Source organism: Myotis brandtii, unplaced genomic scaffold (assembly GCF_000412655.1).
Source record: "Myotis brandtii unplaced genomic scaffold, ASM41265v1 scaffold59, whole genome shotgun sequence".
Classification (NCBI taxonomy): domain Eukaryota; kingdom Metazoa; phylum Chordata; class Mammalia; order Chiroptera; family Vespertilionidae; genus Myotis; species Myotis brandtii.
Window position 1 is genome coordinate 861352 of NW_005370223.1, and position 8725 is coordinate 870076.

At 42.1% G+C, this 8725-nt stretch overlaps 1 long non-coding RNA gene across 2 annotated transcripts in view; it reads right to left on the reverse strand.

Annotated features, from left to right (window-relative positions):
* Positions 1-7632: 7632 nt before the first annotated feature.
* LOC106728329 overlaps positions 7633-8725 on the reverse strand; it is an 8864-nt gene continuing 7771 nt past the window's right edge. For both annotated transcript variants that reach the window (XR_001364632.1, XR_001364631.1), the window contains exon 3: positions 7633-8488. This is a non-coding gene — a long non-coding RNA (uncharacterized LOC106728329). The remainder of the gene's footprint in view (positions 8489-8725) is intronic.

Here is an 8725-nt window from a genome sequence, read left to right on the forward strand (position 1 = left end):
AAGGGGCTGTTCAATGAAATGAGGAAGCCTACAGACCCAGCTGGTTATTTGGGGTGGGAAGGGGGGGAGGTGAATCAAGAGTTCTATTTTAGACTTGGTACATTTGAGGTGTCTAAGATATCCAATGGAGATGTCAGGTAGGCACCTCTGGAAGAAGGTCAGGGGTGGGACTATAAATACCATTAGCATAAGGATAGTAGAGTATTTAAAGCCAGCTGCCTAGTCCACCCAGTGTGGCTCAGTGGTTGAGCACCGACCCATGAACCAAGAGATCACTGGATCCATTCCCCATGTTTGGGGCTCGATCCCCAGTAGGGGGCATGCTGGAGGCAGCCAATTGATGTTTCCATCTCTCTCTATCCCTCTAAAATCAATAAAAACATATTACTTAAAAATAATAATAAAGTCCTAGCAGGTTTGGCTCAGGGGTTAGAGTGTCAGCCTGCAGACTGAAAGGTCCCAGGTTCGATTCCCATCAAGGGCACATGCCTGGGTTGCAGGCTTGATCCCCAGTAGGGGGCATGCTGGAGGCAGCCAATTGATGTTTCCATCTCTCTCTATCCCTCTAAAATCAATAAAAACATATTAATTAAAAATAATAATAATGATGATGATGATAATAACAATAATAATAATAATAATAATAGTAAAGCCAGCTGCCTAAGTGGGATCACACAGGGACAAAGTGCGGACCTGGCAGAAAAGAGTCCAGCCAGAGTTCCAGGTCTGAGAACTTGAGGAGTGAGGCAGGGGAGTGGAGCCAACAAAGGAGCTGAAAAGTACAAATCTGAGAGGTAGGACAGCCCAACGTTGTGGAAATAAATCATGCTAAGAGGGTGTGCCATGTGTCTGATGCTGCTGACTGTTGAGCAAGATGAGAAAGACAAGTGATGATGGCCTTAACAAGGGTGGTTCCAAGGAGTGAGGAAGTTGAAAACCCACTGGGAGCTTGGTTTTGATCGTAAGGAAAACTTTTGTGAAAACAGATTATCCAGAAGAGAGGCACACACAGATACGTCAGAAAAAGTCCATCCTGGGCACTAAAGACAGATCCCAAATAAAAGGGATTCCCAACCTGGCTAGAATGTCAGAATCACTGAGGAACTTAAACACCAAAACAAAACAAAAAAAGTTTCCCATTCCCTTTCTAGATCTAGTGAATTAGTAGAAATGGGAATCGGTATATATATATACAATAGTCCTTCCTTATCCAAGGGGAATACCTTCCAAGCCCCCAGTGGATGTCTGAAACCACAGATAGTACCGACCCCTATATATACTATGGGGTTTTTTTCTATACATAAGTACCTATGATAAAGTTTAATTTATAAATTAGGCATGGTAAGAGTTTAACAACAATAACTAGTAAAATAGAACAATGATAACAATACGCTATAATCAAGGTTATGTGAGTCTCCCTCAAAATACCTTATTGCACTGTACTTACCCTTCTTATGAAGAGGTGTTGATACAATGCCAACGTGATGAGATAAAGAGAGGTGAATAATGTAGGTTTTGTGACATAGCATTAAGCTACTTTTGACCTTCTGACAATATATCAGAAGGGGGATCATCTGCTTTGGGGGATCCTGGATCATCGAGCCATGACATGTTGATGATTGGCTGTCAGGACCAGATGATGTTGATGGTTGGCGATCCTCAACAGTTGAAGGTTTTTTAGGTATTTTTCTTTTTTCCCCAAAAAAGCTTTTGGAAGAACACTGTAATCAAAAGTTGTTTCTTTTTAAATCATCAAGGTGTTGCTGCAGAGGTTGTAATCCTTTGGTAATCACCTGGGTGACTTCAATGCTGCATGACATCAAGAAAATATTCCATAATTTTTGTAAAATAAGGGTTACTTGAACACCGAGACAGTCGATCTGATAACCCAGAGGGCTGCTAAGTGACTCAGAGGCGGGGATACCCTGGACAAAGGAATGATTCACCTCCCAAGTGGGATGGAGTGGGAGGGCATGAGATTTCATCATGCTACTCAGAACTGCACACAATTTAAAACTTATGAAGTGTTTATTTCTGGAATTTTCCATTTAATATTTTCATACCACAGTTGAACACAGGTGACTGAAACCACAGAAAGTGAAACTGTGGATAAAGGGGACTACTCTCTATATATGTAAATTATTATTTTTATTGTCATTAGTTTTGAATTTAATTTTTACTAATGAATCTATTTTTTAAAAACTCCTCAAATAAGCCCCAGCTAGTTTGGCTCAGTGGATAGAGCATATGCCTGTGGACTGAAGGGTCCTAGGTTAGATTCCAGTCAAGGGCACATGACTGGGTTGCAGGCTCAATCCCTAGTAGGGGGCATGCAGGAGGCAGTCAATCAATGATTCTTTCTCATCATTGATGTTTCTCTCTCTCTCTTCCTCTCCCTTCCTCTCTGAAATCAATAAAAATGTTTTAAAAAAACAAAAAACTCCTCAAATAATTCTGACTTAACTGAATAGAGTAGAAGGTGAGCTGGATAGGAACATTCCCACCAAAACAGAATCAATACCTTTCTCCTGGTTAAAGAAAAGAAAAGAAAGAAAGAAAAAGAGGTTAATAGGTAGAACATTCAAATTTTAAGATCTCCTCCATAAATTTTTTTCTTTATAGGAAAAATTAGAGCATGCTACCACTTATCTTCTGATGAACTTCAGTGGAACACAAAGTGAATATGTACTGAAAAACGCAGAAACAGGTAACCACACTTAGAATCCTGCTCTTTTTAAAGGGGATGTGTGCTCGTGACTGAGTTATGATACTGGAAACACAGAATTAAAGGGGTTGTTTTTGCCACTAATTTTTTTTTTTTTAGTTATTTCGACTGTGTTATGGCAAATTGCATGCAATTTTTAGGTATTCTGCCTTCAGAACAAGTTTGAGAATGCTTGAAATGAGCTCTGAAACCTTCACACTCTCCCTCTCCCTGCTCTCTCTCCCATCTCTTCCTCCCTCTCTCCTCCTGTTTTTTTTAAAAAATATATTTTATTGATTTTTTACAGAGAGGAAGGGAGAGAGATATAGAGTCAGAAACATCGATCAGCTCCCTCCTGCACACCCCCTACTGGGGATGTGCCTGCAACCCAGGTACATGCCCTTGACCGGAACCGAACCTGGGACCCTTCAGTCTGCAGGCCAACGCTCTATCCACTAAGCCAAACCGGTTTCGGCCTCTCCTCCTGTTAATCTCTCTCCAACTCCCTCCTCCCTTTTCCCTCTCCACCCCCACCAACTCTCTCTATCCCTGCTCAGATAAGTAACATCCTCGAGGTAGACCTAAAAGCTAAATCTCTGTACCCCTTGAGTTCAACTAGATAGGAGAAAATCCCCCAAATAGGAGTAACTTGATCTGTCTCAAAAAAGTAGGAAAAATAATATTTAAAATGGGATCTTCCCTCCAAGAGGCCTTATAATCCTTTACAGTTCACAGTGCATCATTACTTTATTTGATCTTTATATCAATTCTGGGAGAAACTATGCTCTTATCAATTTCCAACCATTAAACAAACAAATAATAATAATAATTAAAAAAACACACCCACCCTGACCGGTTTGGCTCAGTGGATGGAGCGTAGGCCTGCAGACTGAAGGGTCCCAGGTTCGATTCCTGTCAAGGGCATGTACCTGGGTTGCGGGCACATACCCAGTAGGGGGCGTGCAGGAGGCAGCTGATCGATGTTTCTCTCTCATTGATGATTCTAACTCTCTATCCCTCTCCCTTCCTCTCTGTAAAAAATCAATAAAATATATAAAAAAACCCAAAAAACAAAAAACAAACACCCAGATGAATAAATGAAAGCTTGGAAGGGTTAAGATAATTCCCAGGATCCTTCAAGTAGAAAAATAAAAACTAAGAGACTTGTTCACAATAACAGAGTAAAAAAAGAATACACTCAGCAATATAAAGGAACAAACTATATGCAACAATTTGGATGACCCTCTGGGGAATTATGCTGAGTGGGGGGTGGGGGGGGGGAAGAGCCAACCCCAAGAGGTTAAATACTCTGTGATTTCCATTTATATAAAATTTTTGAAATGATGAAATTTTAGAAACACAATAGTGATTGTTACATGTTAAGTATGGTGGAAGGAGGGGGACAGGAGGGAAGTGGGTGTGGTTATAATAAAGCAACACAGAGGATGTTTACGGTAATGGAACTATTCAATATCTACACTTTGATGGTGGATACATCCTTAACGAGCAACAGAAGTGTAAATACACACACACACACACACAAATGAGTACAAGCAGAACTGAAGAAATCTGAATAATGGACTACATCACTGTCAACATCCTGGTTGTGATATTGTACTATAGTTTTGCACAATAATACCATAGGAAGAAACTGGGTAAAGGGTAGCTTTTCTCTGTTTAATTTCTTACAACTGCACATGAACCTGTAATTATCTCAATAAAATTTTCAATTTGAAAAACAATGAATGAGTCAGGGTGTGTCTCTGGCTCCTGGTTCTTGCCTGTGATTATTATTTTTTTTAAAATCTTTAAATTCTTTATTGATTAAGATATTACAAATGTGTCCTCATTTCCCCCCCATTAACCCCCATCCCCCCGCCCCCTTCCCTGTGATTATTTACCTCCCCAGCGTGTACTGGAAAGAGATGTGGCCTTGTTCTTGGAATTGCCAGTTTGGCTCAATGCCTTTTGAGTAAGTTAGAGATGGGGGTGTATCCAAATTTGACTCTGGAAGGTATTATTACATCAGGCTAAAAAAATAGGTTCTCCAGAATAATTAAACTCCCAGTGTTTCATACATGGAGAGCCAGGACACCCTACATTTTATATGGAGCATTCCAACATTTTTATTTTTCTGAGCCAGCAATTCCAACACATACCCTGAGTTTTCCCTGACTTTCTGGGCTCAGCTTTTGATGGGGACAGTGTTTAAGGTTGGGAGAGAAGGGAACAGTAACAGAGCCTTAGATCCGGGGGCAGGGCAGTTAGAGTTGCTCGTGGGAATGGCAGAGTTCTCTAAGTAATTATTTGTGTGACAGAACCAGAAACCGAGGGTCGGCTTCTGACCAACAAAGCTGGGGCAGGATGCTCACCCATTCAGCACCTCAGTCTCCACTCGCCCTTTTCCTTCTTCCATCCTCCTCCTGCCACTTGGCTTTACCTACCTCTCTCTCCACTCTCCCCACTCCACCTTCTTTTCAGTCTCTTCCTCTTGATTTTTATTTTTCTTCTTTTCGTTACATTGTTCTACTATGGCCACATTATAATTAATACACAATTTTAAAGTATTAACAAAAAAAAAAATAGCCCAGCTGGCGTGGCTCAGTGGTTGAGCATTGACCTATGAACTGGAAGGTCACCGTTCGATTCCCAGTCAGGGGACGTGCCTGGGTTGCAGGTTTGATCCCCAGTGTGGAGCGTGCAGGAGGCAGCTGATCAATGATTCTCTCTCATCATTGATGTTTCTATCTCTCCCTCTCTGAAATCAATAAAAATTTTGAAAATTAAAAAACAACAACAAGACAGTCACTAAAGCCTAGTGTGGTTGTTGCTGTAAGGTCACAGAACTGCAACTCTAGTCCAGAGCAGTCTCCACCATGAAACCGCTTCCTGCTGCAGGAGCGCGTTGCTGGGGGTAAGAAAACCTGAGTTACAGTCTGGGCTCCACCACTAACTTGCCACTTGACCTCAAGCAGTTTGTTCCCTCACCTAGGAAAGAAAAGGAAAGGACTCAGATTTCCCCGTCGAAAGTCACTTTCAGTTTTGTCTGAGTCCAGAGAAACAAGTCTTTCAGGCCAGGGGTGGTGGAATGCTGGAAAAAGACGGGCCAATCTTGATGGAGAATGAGAAGTTAGGTCACTTCATTTGGCATCTTTCCTGGAGGCTCGGTATCCTTATGGGCCAGGAAGTTATCATCAAACCATGTGTCATCAACCCAAGGCTGCTCTGCAGGCCGACACTGTAATTATCCTTCCCCCTTAATAGCAAGCAAGAACTGTAGGTGCTGGACCACAGAGGAGGGGCAGTTCATCAGGAGAGGAGGAGGGATCTGACCAGTGCAGAATCACTGTCAACCTAGGGAGATGATTCCTTTCATGCATCCAGGCAAAGGTTTGCATGGGGGACTTAATGGCAGGGAGAAGGCTCTCTTTAGGGACTACGTGAAGAGCAGGAAATGTAAATAGAGTGGAAAACAATGAAGAAAGAGAAACTGCTCTTCCCAAGACTGATTGCCATGGCAATAATAATACCCTAATTCTAGCTCCTAACAGGTTAGGTTCAAAGTAGAGGAGGCGTTTACCTTTGGGGAGGAATATACACACGTTTATGGTGCTTAGTACTTGGGCCAGCACTTGCAAGGGTGTTATCTCATGTAATCTTCACAGCAGATGAAATAATCTACAAAATATTAATGCCCCCATTTTATACCTGAGGAAACTGAGGCTCGGGGAGGTTAAATCACATGTTGGGCAGAACCAGCATTAAAGCTGGGCTCGTCTGAGTTCTTTTTAGCAGCTTCTGAGCCACCACTTATTCTGAAATCTCTCGCCTCGCCTTGCCACTGACCATACACTAATGACGGCTCTAAGAATGCTCTAGTATCTGGCAGTGGGCAGGAAGCTTGGTCTTGATTTTGAGTCAGAAAATCCTGAATTTGAATCTGCCTCTGCTAAGTCTGTGCCTGTGGGCAAGATACAAAACCTTAAACCTCAATATTAACGTCTTTAACGTGCCTCACCCCCAGATCTAAGGCTCTATTACTGTTCCATTCTTTCCCAACCTTAATTTCCTCTAACTGTTTATGTCTTATATTTTTATTTTTGTTGTTTAGAAAACTGATGATACTGCGATCTGGAAATGCTTCTCAATGGCAGCCAGTTAATAAAATTGATAATAAGCAGTGATGGTTTATTACAATTTTAAAAAGAGAAAACCTAACAGTTCTTTGCTGCCTTATTGTTTATACACAGACAGAGACAGCTGTCCCTAAGAAGTCAGACCTTCGTTTTAGTAGAGCTATTAGGAAAAAACATCCAATTAGGGAAGGTGGGGTAGGGAGAGTGGAGAGAGAGGTAGGTAAAGCCAAGTGGCAGGAGGAGAACGGAAGAAGGAAAAGGGCGAGTGGAGACTGAGGTACTGAATGGGTGAGCATCCTGCCCCAGCTTTGTTGGTCAGTCAAATTTTAAATGAAGGAATCATTTAACCTACCCAAATCTCATTAGTCTCATCTGCAAAATGAAGATAATACTTGCCCTACCCTTCTTCTTTTTAATAGAGTTGAGTATCAAGTGGAATAGTGCACATGAAATCCTTGAATACTGCATAGTTCTATTATATTCCAATGCAAGACAGTATTCTCACACATTTACTAGGGCCTGGTTTTTAAGCTCTTTCTAAAAATAGTCAACTGATGGGTCTTTGGTGCCAATTCAAGGCCAACAGGAATCCCCACCTTGTGACATGGTGAAGACGGAAACTCTATTCAGTGCAAAACAGCTCAGTTGTGATACAGCTCAGTTGTAATACAGCTCCAGCAGGACTGTGAGACAGCTCTGTGGCCAAGCAGCCCTGAGTCCAGGCTCCTCTCCAGCCAGACAGCTCTGTTCCATGCTGGTCTGCTCCAGAAAACAAAACAAAAACAACACAACAGCAGGGAAACACTCTTTAGTGAAAACGGAAAGTGCACCCTCAGAGAGGAGAGCTGACTTATATAGACAGAGGTCCCCGCCCTGCTCCCTGATTGGTCTGTCCTCATGCAAATGAAGACTCCAAATCCACACAGTTTGATTGGTCAGAAAGGCACTATCTGGATAGCTGAGTGGTCACTTTGGTCAGTGAAGAAGCTGATTGGGATATAGGTATGAAGCTCTGATTAAACGGGGAAAGCCTCAGTCCTACTGGTTGAAATAGGATTCCAGGACTCCTTTATGAGGATTGGCTCAGTTGGCAGAAATACAGCACAGGCAGGCAGTTCAGTGCAGACTTCTCCCTGAAGTACAGTTTGTAAGGGAGGCCCTTGGGTAGGAATGGCTCCTAGGTTCTGGTGTTCTTTTGTTTGTTTTTAATTTGAGCCCAGGTAGCCACTGGGAGCCTTTTTTTTGTAGGTATCCTCTTTCTTAGGGTCCACGCGACAAACAGTCCAATAGAAATCCTTCAACTCAACATTGGATACTACGACATATATTGAGAAGCATAGTTTACTTATTCGCTGCCATATCCAGTGCTGGCGCTATACCTGGCAAAAAGTAAGTGCTTGGTAAATATTTGTTGAATGAAGGAGAGAAGAAATGAAGCTGGGCAGGTAGGTGTGAGCAGGTTTGTGGCGTTAGAACTGTGTGAAAGTAGGGCAGAGTAATTGTGTGAAAGAAGCATGAGGATCACCTTAGGCTTTTACAGTAGTCTTTCCAGAGTGGACAGAGCCTGGTTGTGGCAGCCAAAGATGAAACTGTTTTCTTCCTGTTTTGTTCCAAATGGAGCAACCTCCCTCGTAGTTTCTTAACTAAACTAAGGAGATAGGGAAAGGCATAGGGGAGAACGGTTGAATCAGCATTTTGTCTGAAAATATTTTTAGTTAGCAAAACACCATCAATTCACAACAATATTTAACAACAATAAAAAACGGAACAGCCCTGGCTGGGTAGTTCAGTTGGTTAGAGCATCGTACCAATAAGTCAAGGTTTGATCCCAGGTCAGGGCACATAAAAGAAGCAAGCAATGAATGCATAAATAAGTGGAACAACA